The 20828-nt window shown below is 33.3% G+C and overlaps 1 protein-coding gene across 18 annotated transcripts in view; it reads right to left on the reverse strand.

Annotated features, from left to right (window-relative positions):
- The window catches only part of Mef2 (myocyte enhancer factor 2), a 790604-nt gene that overhangs the window by 418188 nt on the left and 351588 nt on the right, over positions 1 to 20828 (reverse strand). The window contains exon 1 of one of the 18 annotated variants that reach the window (XM_067106414.1): positions 8358 to 8496. The exons of 16 other annotated variants lie outside the window; for them this stretch is intronic. The gene's annotated coding sequence lies outside the window, so the exon portion shown is untranslated. Of the gene's footprint in view, positions 1 to 8357; positions 8497 to 20828 lie in introns of those variants that run through there. One more of the 18 variants, XM_067106412.1, reaches the window with a different exon arrangement.

Genomic DNA, 20828 nt, shown 5'->3' on the forward strand with positions numbered 1-20828 from the left:
CGCTTAAATATCACTATTTATGTCATGGAGTGATGATGATTTCACACGTCAATCACCGAGAGAGGAAAAAAAGAGAAACGGATAAATAAATATAAATAATTGAGGCGGCGAAGGCAAAAGTCGACCTAATTAATTTCCAGCCTTTGATAAATCGGTCAGATCAAAGGACGGAGCAGCAATAGGCTTTCGATTTTACCGAAGGTTTTTCTTTCGCCGCGGTTTTGTCTTTCGGGGCGGAAGTGGCGACACCGCTCGATTTTTCTCTCTCCATAGGTTTAATCAGTTTATTTTTGCCGTTTGTATTATCGCCGGATTCACTTTTTAAATTCGCCTCGTCTTTTTTCACGCAGCGGGCGATGTCGGTGTTGGCCAACGGCCTATTCACAAATTTCGATATACAATTAAAGGTTTCATTTTGAGAATCCGAATTTTTACTTGCATTTAAATACACGTAAAAATAGATAAATATAGTACTTAGGAAGTCAAGAGTTCGTGCGCGCATGCGCAGAGAGAATGGCTGTGTCCAGCTAGACTGAAAAACCTTCAGGAAAAATAAAAGCGTGCCCAACTGCACCTTCGCGCCGCAAAAGTCACGGTACGGAGGATATGGTACATCCTTCTGTTTGTAAACACGAGTTATTTAGTAAGAGGATACAGACTCTGAGATAGTGGGTGACCCACTTGCCACAAAAGCAGCATAAATACTTCCACCCACTGAGGAGAAATTGATAACGGTGGGATTTTTCGTTCCTAGATCACAGGGTACTGTGTTACTTTCATCTTTATCTTTATCTTTATATATACAGTATATATATATATATATATATATATATATATATATATATATATATATATATATATATATATATATTTTATATATATATATATATTTATATATATATATATATATATTTATATATATATATACAGTATATACATATATACATTATATATATATATATATATATATATATATATATATATATATATATATATATGTCCCAAAGCTTATGAGATGGCTTCAGAGTCTGGCCTTTTAAAAAAAAAAAAAAAGTTAAAAACTATACAGCAATCTACACTTGAACTTTCAGATACCCCACTACAATCAATACTTCTTTATAATTTCTAACCCATGCTAGGCTGTGCTTCATACTTATCAATCTAGCTTCAGCTAAGCTGGGCTCCACAATTACCATTCAATTTAAGAGAGTTATTCTCAAAAGGCCTAATTTCTGAAATGGCAGCCAAGCAAAGTATCATAATATTGGAATTGCCCGTTATATATACAGTCAGTTGTCAGCAGAATTCAACATCGCTTCCTGTTCATCATGCTGCGCATGACTGATGAAAATAAAGGCTGTTTCTACGGCATTCAATTTGTAGAAAGTCCTCTCTACACGTTAATAATAATAATAATAATAATAATAACAATCCTCTAATAATAATAATAATAATAATAATAATAATAATAATAATAATAACAATAATAATAATAATAATAATAATAATAATAATAATAATAATAACAATAATAATAATAATAATAATAATAATAATAATAATAATAATAATAATAATAATAGATAACACTATTACTATTATTATTTTCCAGAAGATAAACCCTAATTCACATGGAACAAACCTACAGGGACCACTAACTTGAAATTCAAGCTTCCAAAGAACACTCTACTTATTATACAATGAGAGTAAAGTAAGCACCTAAGACAAGAAGAAAAGAGTGCAACTAACAATAAAACGGCTATTCGTTTAAAATCGAGACACTGCAAAATCATCGTTAACCTAAGAACACTTTAATTACTCTTTTAAAACATCAAACTCCAATCAGGTACTGACTTTACGAGAGCAATTTCTGTTTCCTTTCGTTTATATCATTCACCTTATAACATTTCACTCTTGTCAATCAACAATGTCGATACTTATGGATATGCGGAAAAAAAAACATTATCAACATTATCCCTCTTTATTCCTTACTCATGTTAACAATGTTCTACGACCCTACATGTATAACTAAAAGCAGATATTTTCACTCTGTAAGCAAGGGACAAAGAACCACCTTTCATCATTCTTGTTAAAAAAAAATTGCATGAATTATTCATAATTTTCCACCTACTGGACGTTATAACTAAAATACGCAAAAACACCTAGCTTTTTCACAAAGATAATCTTCCATTACTTCTGCATAAGGCTACATAATTTCATGCACTTTATACATTTTTCTTTTCTTTCTGATAGGAAATAATTAAAGATTTTCAGGCTAATAACTGAGGTATCCTAACTTTCTAAATCATGTGAAAATGGCGCTTATTTCTTCTTGTAAAAAAAATGGTCTGTATATTCGACATGTGCAAAGAGAAGTGACAAAACCAACAATTTTACGCTTTCTATATAAAAAGAAAATAACACGTGTAAATATTTGTATATGTATTCTAAGAAACTTACAGGACATTTGATTGCAATGTCGTGCTGGATGAATATCCGACGAGGTCATTTTATTACCTGCTTCCATTTCAGCTTGAAGTTGTCAAGAGGATCATAATGAATTCGGTTTGTCAAATCGAGTACTAAATTTCTCTTCTTAGCATCATTTCACAAAAAAATTCTGGTTCCCCATACTTGCTGGGTTTCTACTGATCATAATTTTATTCACAGAATACTGTACTAGTCCTAACACGTAGTGTTCCCTGTATTCCATACTGAACCCTGTAAAGATGATGTTTTAATCCCTGTATTCCATACTGAACCCTGTACAGATGATGTTTTAATCCCTGTATTCCATACTGAACCCTGTACAGATGACGTTTTAATCCCTGTATTCCATGCTGAACCCTATACAGATGATGTTTTAATCTCTGTATTCCATGCTAAACCCTGTACAGATAATGTTTTAATCCCTGTATTCCATTTAATCACTGTATTCCATGCTGAACCCTGTACAGATGATGTTTTAATCCCTGTATTCCATGCTGAACCCTGTACAGATGATGTTTTAATCCCTGTATTCCATGTTGAACCCTGTACAGATGATGTTTTAAACCCTGTATTCCATGCTGAACCCTGTACAGATGTTGTTTTAATATCCCTGTATTCCATGCTGAACTTTGTACAGATGAAGTTTTAAACCCTAGAGTATATTCCAAGCTGAACTCTATTCAGATGATGTTTTAAAACTCTAAATATCTGAGGTGTCTCTCACAATATCTTAGGTATGTTTGTATCCTCAGTATGTTATAAAGTAATTGCGATCCAAAATACTCCTTATAAATGTTGCTCAAAGCTAGTGCCAACTAAGCACAAAGCCCCCAGTCAAATGTTTTGGTGGCTCATGTTCTTCATGAGCCTGTCAAAACGATTTATTGCCGGAAAAGTCTATGGTAGCCTGCATACTCCACTCTGCCCTGAATGGAAAACTGCAGAATCCGCAAAATTTTCGAAACTGAGATATGCCACCTATTGAGCTAGTGAAACGCTAACACACAAGTTACTGCAGTTTCAGAATGATTCTTCAATGCATTATTTAGGGGTCCCATTTGCAGTATCTGCAAAATCAGAAGTAAGGCAAGGGAAAGCTGCAGTATCTACCATTTTTCTCAGTTTTGTGTTTTTGCAGATACTGTAGTCTTCCATTTTAGGGCAGCACTGTTCAGTCAGTATACCACAGCAACATTCAGCATGAGCAGGGTATGACTTTTTACTCATCGAAATAAATGTAACTCTGATCTATAAACCTTGCAATATCCCTGGTGACTTCAGTGTTACGCTCAGGAATTCTTTCAAATCTTGTATCCAACTGATACAGGACCGTACCAATATCCATTGATAGAGGACCATACCAATATCTTGTAATGTAATTGAATTAGTTTAGAAATATGCTTTTGCCACTGTTCATTAGCGCCTCTGACAATTGGATGTTGTTACTAAAATTCTCAGTAACCTCTGACAATAGCAACTTATTACTGTACTAGACATCTCAGTTAATAAGTATTTCTGGCAGACGCTTCTGCCATTGTACAAGCCAATTTCTTGACACTGAGTTTATTAGGATCTCTGATAATTGTGCCATGTCACTAGAAATTTCAGTAAATCAGTTCTGATAGGTGCATTTATCACTGTGCAAGAGGTCTGAGTTTATTAGCAACTCTGACTACTTCACATCCTCACTGGTCATCCAAATAAATAGGCAGGTCTGACAGATGCCTTTGCTACTGTCAAGCCAAGGTGAAGTTTATTGGCACCTCTGATTGCATAATATTACTGAACATCTCAATAAATCAGTTGCTTTGACAAATGCTTCTGTTACTGATCAAGGCAATGCCTAAGTTTATTAACACATATTACAATTGTGCCATTTTACAGAACACCACAGTAAACTAGTATATTCCTACAAGGAAGTTCTATTCATGTAACAATCTAACCACTACATCCATCCCACAAAATGGATCAAGACTGGTGTATATCTAGTTTTGTTTTAAGAAAAATCCAAAATGAACCTGGACCAATGATCAAGTAGTTTGGAGATTCTCATGCTGTAGTTTGGCTTTAACAAGCAGAATGCTTCATTATACTAAGGCCACCACGCCCGTTCCTAGTTGAACTACTAAATTTTACTAGAAGTCAATCCAGAATAAACAAGGGCCTACAGATTTTCGGAAAGAGTTATAAAGTAAAAACCAAACTGCAAGACTTAGTTAACTCAGACTTATCTTTTGGTTGACTAAGTTAAAAATCTGTACAGATTTACTATATCCTCATACAGATGCCAATTGCCTAAATAACCCATAAGAAGAAACCCCAACTTCATGCAGCTTGTGACACTGAACAGTCTTCTGTCCATGTGCCTTTAAGGTTAAAAAAGTCCTCCAGGGCAACTTATTATGAAACTGACCTTTGACTGAAGACACTGAAAAATCTTAGCCAGCTAGATACAAGGCTGGGATTAGGAGAACCACTTTCTTTGAGGATTAAACTGATGAATAACTACTGACAAATATTCATCCTACAAATAATCACTTGGATTAACAAAATATTTTTGAGCTTCTAAGCACTTGCTCCCTGAAGCAGTATATTGACAGGAAACGATTTGGTATTCCAGATGCCCTTTTAGACCAGAGTGGTTATATCTAAGACAATTTAATGATGGATTATGCTGCATCTTACTTTTTTAAATATACAGGCCTTTTACATAAAACTTAATAGCTAGGCACTGGAACCTATGTACTCTTGTCCACAACTTTTGGTAAATTACAACGCTCAGGTTTGGTGTTCAACAAGTGTTACAAGATTTCTGCTGCGATATGCACTTACTAGTAACACGACTGTTAGTTTGGAAAATACCATAAAACAGTATACGAACCACGCACTTTGTGTTGCAGATGCACACTCTCTGCTCCTCTGTAACACAAAATGAACGGTTTGAAGTGTTTACAGAAATTCGGAGAAGATCACAGGACAGTGTATAGCCAGTGGGTTGTGTAGATGAAGCTGAACTAGAGCCAAATTCAAAAATTTATAGATTAGGCAATCCAGTGTTTACACTTCAGTCCATAACAGTGTGTGGGGGTTGCTAAGACTACGCCTAATGATGCTGAATATTTGACAGTACTTTAAGATTATACAATCTAGTATCATACCACTATCCACAACAGTATGTGTGGGTTGGTAGGGTTGCTCATCATTCTAAATATTTGTCAATACTTTGTCTCCTTTAACTCCAAGCTTTATTTTTTGGATAACCTGATATAAATCTCATATAATATTGTCTGAAAACTGCTACTAATGTTGATAGCAATACATCTTCAAACATCTTCCAGGATAAGGGTGTCATACTTGACATGCGCCCTATCTTTCAATCCACAATAGGTATATTGTTCTACCCTGATGACGCACCCCCTTGGTTCTTTATCTTTTAGATAATACAGCTAAAAGTACCGGTTTTCCACTTCTTGAAACTGACAGTTACGATTTGGACCACCCCTAAGACCTCATTCTTTCTTTTTTCTTAAGGAGGAACCTTCTACGATTTTAGGGCCTTTGTACCATTCACATTTTTGTTCTAGATTAAACTCAATTATGTCAGCACGGGCTCTTGCTCTTCAGAGCAGATCGTCAACACACTACTCGTTTCATAAACAATCAATATTTAAAGGCTGCCGAGGTGCCACGTTGTCAAACAGCCCAGTGCCAAGAGCTTTTATATCCATTACCCTTGAACAGTCTTTCTGGAAGTTACATGGCTGTTTGTGGCCTAACTTTAGATTGTAGTGTTACTGTCCCTATGTATATAATATCTGTTATCAGTCTATCCAATTATCTGGTCTTTCTACTAGTATTTTACTAAGCTTGTTTTCTGTTGACACTCTTCCTTCGAAAATTGTAATTTCATGAATGTGTGTATGTATGAAAGAAATGGGGGAGGTGGGGAAGGCTACATTTTACACCTGAATGTAGGCATACAGAGAGATCCTACCACTATAACCTTGTTTGCATTCTCCTCAATCAATTTACCCGAAAGGATTCTGCAAAGTCTGGAATAATTACATAAAAAATCAAATAACGTAATCATTTCCAACGGCTTATTCCTTTAAAAACACCTGATCTGCGCACCCTCTTCCTCCACTCATAGTCCTCAGAGTATATTTAAAGGACCTTTGCTCCACTATTAAAAGAAAGTGAGAGTTTATTAGCAAGAGAAGGACGTATTTCTTTCATTAGAAATAATATTCATGACAAAACATCGTTAGCAACAAAAATTGTAAAAATGGATCAATGATTTCAAGTAGGTAAATTAGGAAAAAAAAATACGAAAAAATTGGCACCACATGAAAAACGATAAAGATATATCTGAAACGGATTTATTTCAGTCCCTCCTTCGAAGAAATCTTCTGTTTCTTTCTTTTGATCCGTTTTCTACGATCATCCTCCACCTTTTCTGAGGTCAAGGAAAAGGAATGGAAAACGGAGTGAAATAAAAGAACTCATAATATTACAAAAAAAAATATTGGTAGCATCAACAAAGATAAAGATAAGCGCGACAATACTGTCTTAGTACTAAGTACAACAGCAAAATGGCAAGAGTTAACAAAAGTGATGCTTAGGCGAGCAACGGCACTTCTTTTCTCGGCAAAAACTGAAAACGCAGGACCAATTCAATAAAAAAAAAAAACTCATATTACATAATATGTATTATGCTTGCCATTACTAGCAAATATTTTAAGCTAAACGTAACGCATATGTATATTGGAAGATTTTGCATTTACTATCAACCACCCATATATGACATGAGCATGGCGAGTTTCAAAAATTATATACGTGAAAAATCCCGTCATAAGACAATCACCAACAAACGACATAGCATTAACGAGAACAAAGTAATATTTTACTCAAGAACAAAGTAATATTTTACTCGGAAAACCTTTAAATACTAATCGCTTTCCAAGAATATCTTCACTATGGAATTTGCGCATACCTTCAAAATTAACATTACAAAGTCAAACAAAATAATAAGCTCCACTAGATCTTAAGCTTTTTTTTTTTTTTAGTAATGGGTTGGGAAAGTTGTCATCCACGTACCTAGCATCATGCAAAAAAAAAGTAAAAAAAAGAGAAAAACTAAAAAATGAAAAAAAAACATTAAAAACCCGAAAGGTTCTTTAGGAGCAAGTGCCGGTCGTAGCACGCCGCCATCTTTCCCCAATAACAAACACACATCGTTGAAACAAACAAGCGTTTTAACGACGGGAATTCGTCTTAAAATGTACTTACTTAAAAAACACAAACAACACACACGCCAAAACCTGCACTATTGTTAGTACAGATCGCAAAATTATTTTTTTTATAAATAATACAAATTCCACCGATACGTCTTCGGGAAAGTTCCTTACACGTGGGCACTGTTTTACCTGGCCTATAAGCCTCAAAGGTAGCCTGAATTACATCACACCACGATGCAAAAACTGGGCCGGAAAACTACTCTGGTATAAAACATAACGGTTAAAGCTACGTGGTTAGGCTGGAAAATGCATTGCATTAAAGAACTAAACTATCAGCTTACAGGTTACAAAAAATTAAGGTACTGAATGATTACAACGAAATACCCATTGCATGACAGACACAATGCAATATATACAGTGCGTAACAAGATTCCCCACCGTTTTATTGAAGGTAACAAATACGATATCACAAAGAGAAAAAACGCAAGCGCAAAGCAGGAAATCGCGTGGACCCCCGATCTCTGGGTCCTAAATGCACTCCCCAAATTAAGATGCATGGGTCCGGGGAAAATGTACGCTAATGAACACCTCAACGCAACAGGTTTATAATATATCCTCGAGATTACCTACCTTTTCCATGCAGGTGAAAAATGCAACCGAAAAAAGGGTGCTAGGTTCCTATTGCCAGCACTGCAGGCTAAGGAATTCCACGATTCCAACTTGGGTCACGTTTCAAGCAGAGGACAAGAGGAAGATCGTCATGCCCACTTAACCCCTGAAACTACCCACCGATAATATTCCTGGATCAGTTTTATCCCCGGTAAACATCAAAATATTAACTCCAAGCGAGAAGGCCGGCCAAATCGAAATCTTCCTGTTGTTAGGTCACGACCCGAGCGAGCTACAGCCACTACAGAGACTTCCAATTCACGGACCTTGTCCATCCGCCCTTCTTCAAAGCAATGGAACTCTGCGTCTCCCTCTCCCGGGGTCCTGGGACCCCACAAATACCCCATACCGATGCCCAAATACCCATTCTCGCCGCTACAGTCCAGCCGGCGTACGCTGGTGATCCATTGGAAGCCTATCTCTCGCTCTTTCCCTTCGACTACGCGAACGATAAAGAAGCCAAACTGGACAGCTTGTTTTTTAAGCAAATTTAGGCCTTAAGCACCCATACCCCAAGGGTCAATAGTCCTCGCATGCCCTCGGTACACTTATGCCCAACTTCCTGCCCTATCCTTTCCCATAATATCAATAAGCGAACGTATGGGGAAAGGAAAAGCTTAAAAACATCTGTCCAAAAAGACGAGAATAGGGTACTTTCCGCGAATCGCTGGGCGAAAATGGAGGAAGAAATAACGCCTCTCTGCCCTCTGGACACAAGAACTTAAGTCCCAAAAAGACCCCCCCTCATCTATCGCTCGGTAGGACCGTGACCTGGGCTTGAGTCTAGCCAGCGGTGACCTCCGACAACTCTCCCGGTAGTAGCAGACCGGGAGACCCGGGTATAGGGGATGCCCCGAATTTTTCCTTTCTCTTTTAAGCCCTTGAAAAATACCCTCGGAACAACATGGCTCCAGGCCACTAATGGAACATTTCAAGCGTGGAAGAAATACTGGTGACTGCATAACGTGGAATAATAAAATGAATGATTAATCCAATATTTAAAAAAACACTGTGATAAATAAGTAACTAAGGTGATAATCGCGACATACTTGGTACAACGTGGTGTTTATACACCAATCAAAGAATGTGTAAAAATTTTTTTTTTTTTTTGCTTCAATGAAGACTTCAGAGATTAAACTTAAACTATTACTTAATTAATTTTTTATTATTTAATTTTTTCGTCTATTTTCATAAAAATAATTAATTTTTATTATTTAATTTTTCGTCTATTTTCATAAAAATTATATTAAACTTTCATCATTTAACTTTTTCATCTATTTTCATAAAAATAATTAAAGTTTTATTATTTAATGTTTTCGTCTATTTTAATACAAATAATTAAAGTTTTAATTTTTCGTCTATTTTCATAAAAATTTAAGTTTTATCATTTAATTTTTCCGTCTGTTTTCATAAAAATAATTAAAGTTTTATTATTTAATTTTTTCGTCTATTTTCACAGTCAATAAAAAAAACATGCCGTAAAAAAATTCCCTGCTTAAATTAAGAATTCAGAGATAAAACTTCCTTACTATTAAATATTTTTCAAGCCTATTCTCACAGAAACAAAACAATAATAAAACTCGATGAACGAATACGCAAAATGCACAAACACAGAAAAACACACAAAGGAATCCAGAATCAAAACAAAATAATAACAATAAAAAACGAGGAGTGCGGTCGAAAGTAACACAGATAAATAGGTGGATAGGTTATCAAGGAAGATCAACCCAGGCAAGTAGTTGGAAAGGTTATCAATGTTTACCACCCAGTCCCAATGACTACAAACATCGACTCTCTTCAATATTCCTGGATGGGTTATCGATTGTATTTAGAACCGTACACAAAATTATCCATTTAAAAAATATACAAATACATGTAAGTACATACATATATATTGTACATACATACATATATACATATATAGTACATGTGTAGAGAGACAGAGAGAGAGAGAGAGAGAGAGAGAGAGAGAGAGAGAGAGAGGAGAGAGACATATATGTATGTATGTGTATACATATATCTGTATACATACATATATAGATACATGTATATATATACATACATATATACAGACCCACATACATGCATATACATATATATATACAGACATATATCTGTATACATACATATAGATACATGATATATATACATACATATATACAGAACATACATAAGAGAGAGAGAGAGAGAGAGAGAGAACCCTTCCTCAGACCAATCACAAATGAATAACAGCTACAAAGAGGTCCTACATAAGAGCGATTATCCCCCATCCCAAATTCCATATTTTCCTCCAAAAAAGCAGGAAACAACGAGTTACCGCAATACAAGAGAACGCAGCGGGTTACTTCCAGGTATGGCCGGTGGATGACAGAGCTCCGATAATAGAGAGAATTATGTAAAAAAAATTTTTTATGAATGCAGCAATAATTAGTGATCCAGATGGTAAAACGAAATGTTGTATAATAATAATAATAATAATAATAATAATAATAATAATAATAATAACGGTTGTAGCAGTAGTAGTCGCTTTCTTCATTTCACAGACGAATACAGTATTAACACATGTGTATATTGTTACGTTACAGCATATGTATTATTCTGACAAAGAATAAAAACTACTAATACCAATAATGGTCACAAGTATGTATGTGCATGTGTATATATGTATGTATATAATTTATATATACATATGTATATATATATTTATATACATACAGTATATATTTAATTGTGTACGTATGTATTTATGTATAAATGCTTGAGAGCTACACACATGCACACACTCACTCACTCATTTCATGCACACACACACTACCAGATAAAAAAAAAAAAATTATTAGTCCGGAATCGACCACCGTTTCGAATATTTACAGTTATGCAAGTTTGACAACTTGACGCCAGCAATTCTCGTTGAATAACCTTGAGATAAGGCAGCTGTATCTAATCTGCTTATCTCCAATCTCCTACACATGAACAAGCATCGCTATCTGGAGAACATGGGGGTACGAAAAATGCAGAATTGTTATACAATAAAGATAGAACAGGAGGCCTAGAAACAATTATGTATTTGCTTGTCTGTGCGAATCTGTATATGATGAAGTTATCATAAGGAAAATAATGCATTGTCAGTGTTTATGATGAGGCTATGTCATAAGGAAAATAATGCATTGTCAGTCTTTATGTTGAAGCAATGTCATAAGGAAAATAATGCTTTGTCAGTGTTTATGATGAAGCTATGTCATAAGGAAAATAATGCATTGTCAGTGTTTATGATGAACCAATGTCATAAGGAAAATAGTGCTTTGTAAAGGTATATAATGAAGCAAATTCATAAGGAAAATAAAGCACTTGTCAATACTGGTATATGAGGAAATGTCATAAGGAAAATAAATCAATTGTCAATGTATATGATGAAGCAATATCATAAGGAAAAAAATGTATTGTCAATGTTTGTGATGAAGCAATGTCATAAGTAAAAAAAAAAAGCATTGACAATGTATATAATTAAGCAATGTCATAAGGAAAACAAAGCATTTGTCAATACTGGTATATGATGATGAAATGTCATAATAAAAATAAAGCATTGTAAATGTATATGATGACATCTCATAAGGAAAATAAAGCATTGTCAGTGCATATGATGCAAAGTCGTAAGGAAAATTAAGCATTTTCAGTGTACATGATGAAGCAATGTCATAAGGAAAATAATGCTGTTTCAATGTACATGATGCAATCCCTCAACGAAAATAAAAACACTGTCAGTGTATAGGAAGAAATGTCACAAAACAAACCAATGTCAACACATTATTTGAAACAAACAGATCCATCAACAATAATAAATACAAAACCTGCAAAATTAAGGATAAGTACGAAACGTTTACAGTAAACACCGACACATTACAGCGTAAATTACAATAAATCAGAAGTTTCTCTATCCAAAACAGTCGTATTTTGATAACCCCAAGACCCTCACAGCTCTCTGTATGCGAGGCTCGAAAATGTTCGCAGGAGGAAAACCTCTATCGCGTAAACATCCTAAAAAGAAAAACACCCCTCCAGCCATTTGATTGCTATCCGCTAGCTAGCTGGCGCTCTCTCTCTCTCTCTCTCTCTCTCTCTCTCTCTCTCTCTCTCTCTCTCTCTCTCTCTCTCTGATCTCGATGGTTTTAACTCCTTATATTATATATTGGTTTTAACTCCTTATATTATATATGAGTTCATAGTATGTTTTGTGACTCGGAAAAGGCTGAATGCATTGTATGTATGTATGTCGAGAAGTTGAGGGCAATGTGGTTATTACAATTACATGTAAATATACACACACACATGCATATTTTATATATATATATATATATATATATATATATATATATATATATATATATATATATATATATATATATATATATATATTAAGTAATTTATATATAGATCAAGAAATCCATGGATGCAACACCTCTCAAAAATTTGTTATTCATGCTAGCAGTGAAAATTCATTATCTCTGTTTTAACCTAAGCAGGTTAGCATCGATCAAAATTTGTGTATATATTTTTCTCATAACTGCTTCCATCTTTCAATGCTAACAAACAGTATAGCTGACCGACTCTCTATTTCCAATTTGTCTACTGACCACAGACGAGATGCTTCCTTTGCAGCGTGAATTAGCTGTCAATAAATACTACAGAAGTGAGTATGATAACTACTAGACATGTATATTCTTACATATATACATATATACACCCAGGACATACAGGGGAAATTCATCGTCCCATTCATTTTGCAGATACCAGACAGTTCTCTCTTTCCAGGTATTAACAGCATCCTGTGATAAGTTTTGTAGAACGGCCAAACCTCTGCTGGGATTTCTACATAATTCATTTTAATGAATAAGAATGATAATTTAACAATATACTGAGAAACTCAAACGTCTTGCGGATTTTCATGTGTTTATTCTCAAGTACAGCATTAAAGACTGTGTTCATTCTCAAGTACAGCATGAAAGACTGTGTTCATTCTCAAGTACAGCATGAAAGACTGTGTTTATTCTCAAGTACAGCATGAAAGACTGTGTTTATTCTCAAGTACAGCATTGAAGACTGTGTTTATTCTCAAGTACAGCATTGAAGACTGTGTTTATTCTCAAGTACAGAATTAAAGACTGCTTATTCTCAAGTGCAGCATTAAAGACTGTGCTTATTCTCAAGTACAGCATTAAAGACTGTGCTTATTCATACAGCATTAAAGAACCCCACCCCTGACCACACTCACTTTTTAGGCTTTTACTCTAACCCCATTCCCATATTCAGTTTTGCTGTCCAACACCTCTAGCTGCTGTTGCTTCATAGTGCAAACATGGGGTGTTCTCACATTTCCACCTCTAGATCCTTGTGCTTCATTTCCTTAAATTTTCTAGATCTCCTGACTTTGCTGCCCAACCACTCTAACAGCTTCTCATCACTGTCTTGATTGCTGAATGTTAGGTACTTGGCTTAACAGCCTAAATATCATAAAGTAAATCATAATTGAAGACGGTGCTTTACACCAGCCACAAACAAGGATAATTCACTTGAAAAATAGACCTGCCAACCATGCTATCTGATACTGCATATCTCGGTTTGATGCTGAAATCGTGACATCAAAAATCACAGACCAAAAACAAATATTTCTGTTGAGAACTTAAAAAGCTGCTCAATGAGGGAGTGCTCATGCTGGCAAAAGGCCGCCTTATACACTTTCTAAAAACAATGATTATTGTAAATTGAAACTTTTCACCATGAACATGAACAGAACTCTACAGTTTCAGTCAAGGGATAGATAACAGTGTCATTCATCTGCTTTATTTATCTACAAGCCTTTCCCCTCCCCCTCCAAAAAAGACTAGTCATTGCCTCAAAATTCTTAATAGTCATTAAGCAAAGCTACAAAAGAAAGTAAATGTCATTTGACACATCACAAGAATGAGTAACAGGGGATGTTAGGTCATCCACGTGCAATGCTTGGAGGATTATTATTCAGCTTTTTTTTTTTTACAGATCTTTTCATATATATATAACCTTGCGAGCACTAAGCATGCACTATGTATGGCACACCAAGCTAAAAAAAAAACACACACAAAGAAAAGAAAGCACCTTTTATAAGAAACTGTCATTCGCTTGCTAATGAATTTATTTTTAAGTCACTGATTATTCAGTTTTTTTACAGAGCTCTTCATATATATATATATATATTATTTTTAATATATATATATATATATATATATATAGTTTTTATATATATACATATATATATATATATATACATATATATATATATATATATATATATATATATATATATATATATATATATATATATATATATATATATATATATATATATATATCACCTTACAAACACTATGCATGCACTAAGTATAGTACGCCAAGCTAAAAAAAAACACACAAACACAGAGAAAAGACAACCTTTCATAATCAAATTTTCATTTGCTTGCTATTAAGAGTTTTTAAACAATTTTTTAAAGTCAGGTACACCAAGCTAAAAAAAAAAACACACACTCACAGGAAAGAGAACCTTTCATAAGAATTAAACTGTCATTCGCCTGCTATTAAGAGTTTTTTCTTTAAGTCGCAACAATTATTCAGGTTTTTTTTACAGAGCTTTTCATATTTATAACCATGCATGTACTAAGTATAGTACACCAAGCTAAAATAAAAATACACACACACACAAAGCAAGTGAATGGAAGTTTCATAAGAATCAAACTTCCATTCGCTTGCTAATAAGTGTTTTTTTTTTAAGTCACAGCGATTATTCAGTTTTATTACAGAGCTTATCGTATGTTTTATATATCTATATCTATATTACTAAAAGGACCTCATTCAAACTGGATGGTATCTAATGGAGTATTTATTAAGAAAAAGTTACAAGCTTTCTGAATAAATACTCCATTAAGATACCATCAAGTTTGAAATAAAGGTCCTAATAATTCTACTAATGCACAGAACAATTGTGCATGTGATAAGGATAATCTATATCTATATATGTATATGTATATGTATGTATATATATATATATATATATGTATATATATATATATATATATATATATATATATGTGTGTGTGTATATAAATATATATAAATATATAAATATATAAATATATATATATATATATATATATATATATATATATATGTGTGTGTATATATAAATATATAAATATATATATATATATATATATATATATATATATATATATATATATATATATATATATATAAATAATATATATATAAATATATATAAATATATATATATATATATATATATATATATATATATATATATATATATATAAACTTGTAAACACTAAACATGAACTAAGTATAGTACGCCAAGCTAAAAAACACACACACACAAACACAGAAAAGACAACCTTTCATAATCAAATTTTCATTTGCTTGCTATTAAGAGTTTTACAATTTTTTTTTTAAAGTCACAGCGATTATTCATTTTTTTTACAGAGCTTTTCATATATATACAACCTTGCAAACACTATGCATGCACTAAGTATATATAGCACACCAAGCTAAAAAAAAATACACACAGTAAAGACAGCCTTTCATAAGAGTTTTTTTCTTTTTTTTTTAAGTCACAACAATTATTCAGTTTATTTACAGAACTTTTCATATACATAGCCTTGCAACACTATGCATGCACTAAGTATAGCACACCAAGCAAAAAAAAAAAACAGAAAAAACAACCTTTCCCAAGATTCCAACTTTCATCCGCTTGCTATTAAGAGTTTTTTTTATTATTTTTAAATCACAATAATTAAGAGCTTTTTTTAATTATTCAGTTTTTTTATATATATATTATATATATATATAAATATATATATATATATATATATATATATATATATATATATATATATATATATATATATATATATATATATATATATATATATATATATATAACCTTACAAACACTATGCATGCACTAAGTACAGTACAACAATCTAAAAACACACACACACAGAAAAGACAACCTTTCACCAAAGAATCAAACTTTCATTCGCTTGCTATTAAGTTTTTTTTTTAAGTCAGTGATTATTCAATTTTTTTTACAGAGCTTTTCATATCTATAATCTTGCAAACACTATGCAAGCACTAAGTATAATACACCAAGCAAAAAAAACCTTGCTATTAAGAGTTGTTTTTCTCCAGCGACCTTTGTCACCGAAGACGCCCATTATGCCCAGTCACAGAACGACGACAGGTTTCTCCTCCATTCAATGGCCATCTCGTTTCTCGATACTTCTTTGTGCGTGTCTCATTATAAATCTATTAGCTGGCCTTGATTTCGATCAAAGGATAAAAGTTCTATTATAACATGGAGTTTCTACTGCTGCCAATGGACGCTGAATATTTCTTATTACGAGCAAAGGACAATGGGACCCCTTTTCTAGTCTGGAATCCGAAGCAAAGAGCGAAAGCATTACCGGAATGCCACTTATATCAATTCGAAGCATTCATTTATTTATGCTACATAATTCAGATGAATTTTTATGACATGGGAACGAGGATATACGCAATTCATTGCGTATGTTAATGCCAGTATAGCAGAGGGTATAATAATAATAATAATAATAATAATAATAATAATAATAATGCGTATAATATTAATAATAATAATAATAATGCCATCATTGTATAATATTAATGCCCTGTATAGCAGAAGGAATAATAATAATAATAATAATAATAATAATAATAATAATAATAATAATAATAATAATGAATACCATCACTGCGTATAATATTAATGCCAGTATAGCAAAATAATAATAATAATGATAATAATAATAATAATAATAATAATAATAATAATAATAATAATAATAATAATAATAATAATAGCCATCATTGCATATATTAATGCCAGTATAGCAAAACGAATAATAATAATAATAATAATAATAATAATAATAATAATAATAATAATAATAATAATAATAATAAATCCCATCTCCCTACTTCTATGAACAGAGACAAATGATCAAACAGAGCAAGCAATAATAAATTTCATCTTTCCACGACCAATGGAAAGGAAAACGATCAAGCACAGCAAAATAAAAACTTAAAAAAAAAAACCAATAAAAAAAGGGTAAATTCCCCCCCCCCAACCTCTTCTCCTCCCTCCAGAAATCAATACAGAGGTAACCCAGCAAGACCAACACACGGCGGCTTCGGCAGAACTACGCCGGAATATTAAACCGTGACAAATTCTCCATCTCACAGCTATGTTTCTCTACATCGGAAGATTGTTGCTTGAGCCGCGAGACGAAAGCGCAGGCACGATTCCAACAGTCAGCTGAAGAAGTTCTGCTGTCAAAGCCTCATTTTTATTTTTTTTTTTTAATTAGTGAAGATTCTCTCCACGTGGAATCAGCTACAAAAAAAAAATATTCATTATCATGAACAAAACATTGAAATTATGTCTATGAATGCTTGATTGATTACATAAACTGAATACAGAACTGAACTGAATACAGAATTTAGGGCAAAGGCCAAGCACTGGGACCTATGAGTTCAATCAGCGCTGAAACGGAAACTGACAGTTAAACGGAAACTGACAGTAAAAGGTTTGAAAGATGTACCAGGACGAAAACTTCGCAGTTGCACTATGAATCAATTATTAGGAGAGGGTGGAAAGTAAGATGGAAAAAGAAAACATGGAGGAGGTGCAGTAAAAGGAACGAAAGGGGTTGCAGCTAGGGGCCGAAGGCAGGCTGCAAAGAACTTTAAGTAATGCCTACAGTGCACCGCATAAGGTGCACTGATGACACTACCCCCCCTTCGCGTGACTGACTATGGAAATAAATTTACTTAAAAGAAAAATTGTTATTATTATTGTATATATTTTTACACAGATATCCTTTAAATGAAGAGCCACAGATTGTGAAGCCTGATATACTAACATTGTTTACTGGTGCAGAGAAAATTATTATTGCAGTTCTCACATGTATCCTTTGAATTAATAGCAAAACAGTACTGTCGAACATGATACACTAATATTCTGTTGACCTGTGCAGGGAAAATTATTTTAAGTTTTTCACACGTATCCTTTGAACTAATAGCAAAGTAGTATTGTGAAACATAATACATTTATATTCTTTTCAGTTGTGCCGAGAAAATTATCACTGGGAGGGCTGTACATAAAACCAAACAAAGTGAAACAAAGTGAAACGAAGATAGATATGTTTTCGGTGGCCTTGATTATACGCTGTAGCGGCTGTACAGAAAACTCGATTGCGCCGAAGAAACTTCGGTGCATTTTTTACTTATTTTTTTCTAAATAGGTCGTATTAGCTGTAACCAAAAGACGAACTACATAAATAAACAACATTCCTTACAGGTAAAAAGTAAATTCATGATTAGAATTTCCTGCGAAGTTTCTTACTTTTTAGACGTTTTATATACAGTAATGATTTTCAATTCCACCTATATATTATTTATTGATCCACACAAAATCACACACGTAATATATATACATATATAGGCTATATATATATATATATATATATATATATATATATATATATATATATATATATATATATATATATATATATTATATATATATATATATATATATATATATATATATATATATATATAAAATAATATATAATTTTTTTATATAAACTTATATATACATACAGTATATTATATATACATATTTACATTATATATATTACACATATTTATATTCATAGATATATATATTATACATAGTTACACACATATATATATATATATATATATATATATATATATATATATATATATATATATATATACAGTATACACATGTGTGTATAAATTACACATGCAAGTCAACGACCCTCCCCCCTCTCCACCACGACTAATTTCCAAATTTGCATACAAACATCAAACTGTTGACAGATTTCCGAACCGAAAACCGTCACCAACTCCACTAATTAGGCAATTAGGCATCTCTTAAAATGTAGTCATGCAAAATGCACGTCAACAAAATAGGTGACTTGCATAACTGATGGGTAAGGTAGCCAACCAACCGCCTTGTGAGAGAGAGAGAGAGAGAGAGAGAGAGAGAGAGAGAGAGAGAGAGAGAGAGAGAGAGAGAGAGAGCGCCTACATTCTCGTAATACTGTATATTCTTGAACTTTTCTAAAGAAATATTATAATGAAATAAGACATGGGGAGAGAGAGAGAGAGAGAGAGAGAGAGAGAGAGAGAGAGAGAGAGAGAGAGTGTTATAATAAATATTAATATAAACCTTCTCATAATATTGTACATTCTTGCAACTTTTCTAAAGAAATATTATAATGAAATAAGACATGGAGAGAGAGAGAGAGAGAGAGAGAGAGAGAGAGAGAGAGAGAGTGAGTTATAATAAATGCCAAATGTACACCTTCTCATAATACTGTATATTCTCGCAACTTTTCTAAAGAAACATCATAATACAATGAGAGAGAGAGAGAGAGAGAGAGAGAGAGAGATTAACTATTTGGTGGTCTCAATCACACAATGGCTGGCTCAGAAAGGCACATCATCTTTTATATCATTCTAAAACTTGTGCTGCCTCAGTTTCTTCGCAAAATCACTGGGAAACATTAAAAGACAAACCCACTAAACTTTCGCATCCTAAAAGTATAATGAATATATGACTGCTTTCAACTTGATGCAACAAAAGTAAGGTCCTGCAGCTTCTGTTACCTTAAAACATTACAAATTTAACTTCAGTTTTCAACAAAAGAAAATATCTGAAATTTTAAGAATCTGAATGAATAAAGAATAACTAATTCTTTCAAGGCGGATTTCTGAAAAAGGGAAAGAGACTCCTATGGTGCAATGACACTACATATCAGTTTATATACTGCACCCCCTCCACTACCCATGATACCTTTTCACTTTTATAATTAGTCCTCAAATCAGTGACCTTTCATGCAAACTGTCACTGGATACAGAGTATATTTTATCAGTTCAAATCACATGATCTGGAACATATTACAGCACCTGAACCGAAAAGAAGTAACAGACTGCCATGGATTGTTCTCTGCTTTCACTCAAAATCTCACAAATAATTTAACTGTAGGAATTGGAATACAAAATTTAGGTTCAAAGGCCAAGCACTGGGACCTATGAGGTCATTCAGCGCTGAAACGGAAACTGACAGTAAAAGGGTTTGAAAGGTTAAGTAACAGGAGGAAAGCCTCGCAGTTGCACTATGAACAATTGTCAGAAGAGGGTGAAAAGTAAGATGGAAGAAAGATAATGTGAAAGGAGGTACAGTAAAGGGAATGAAAGGGGGTGCGGCTAGGGCCCGAAGGGACGCTTCAAAGTCCCTTAAATAATGCCTACAGTGCACCGCATGATGTGCAT

Source organism: Macrobrachium rosenbergii, chromosome 7, assembly GCF_040412425.1.
Source record: "Macrobrachium rosenbergii isolate ZJJX-2024 chromosome 7, ASM4041242v1, whole genome shotgun sequence".
In the NCBI taxonomy this organism is placed as follows: Eukaryota; Metazoa; Arthropoda; class Malacostraca; order Decapoda; family Palaemonidae; genus Macrobrachium; species Macrobrachium rosenbergii.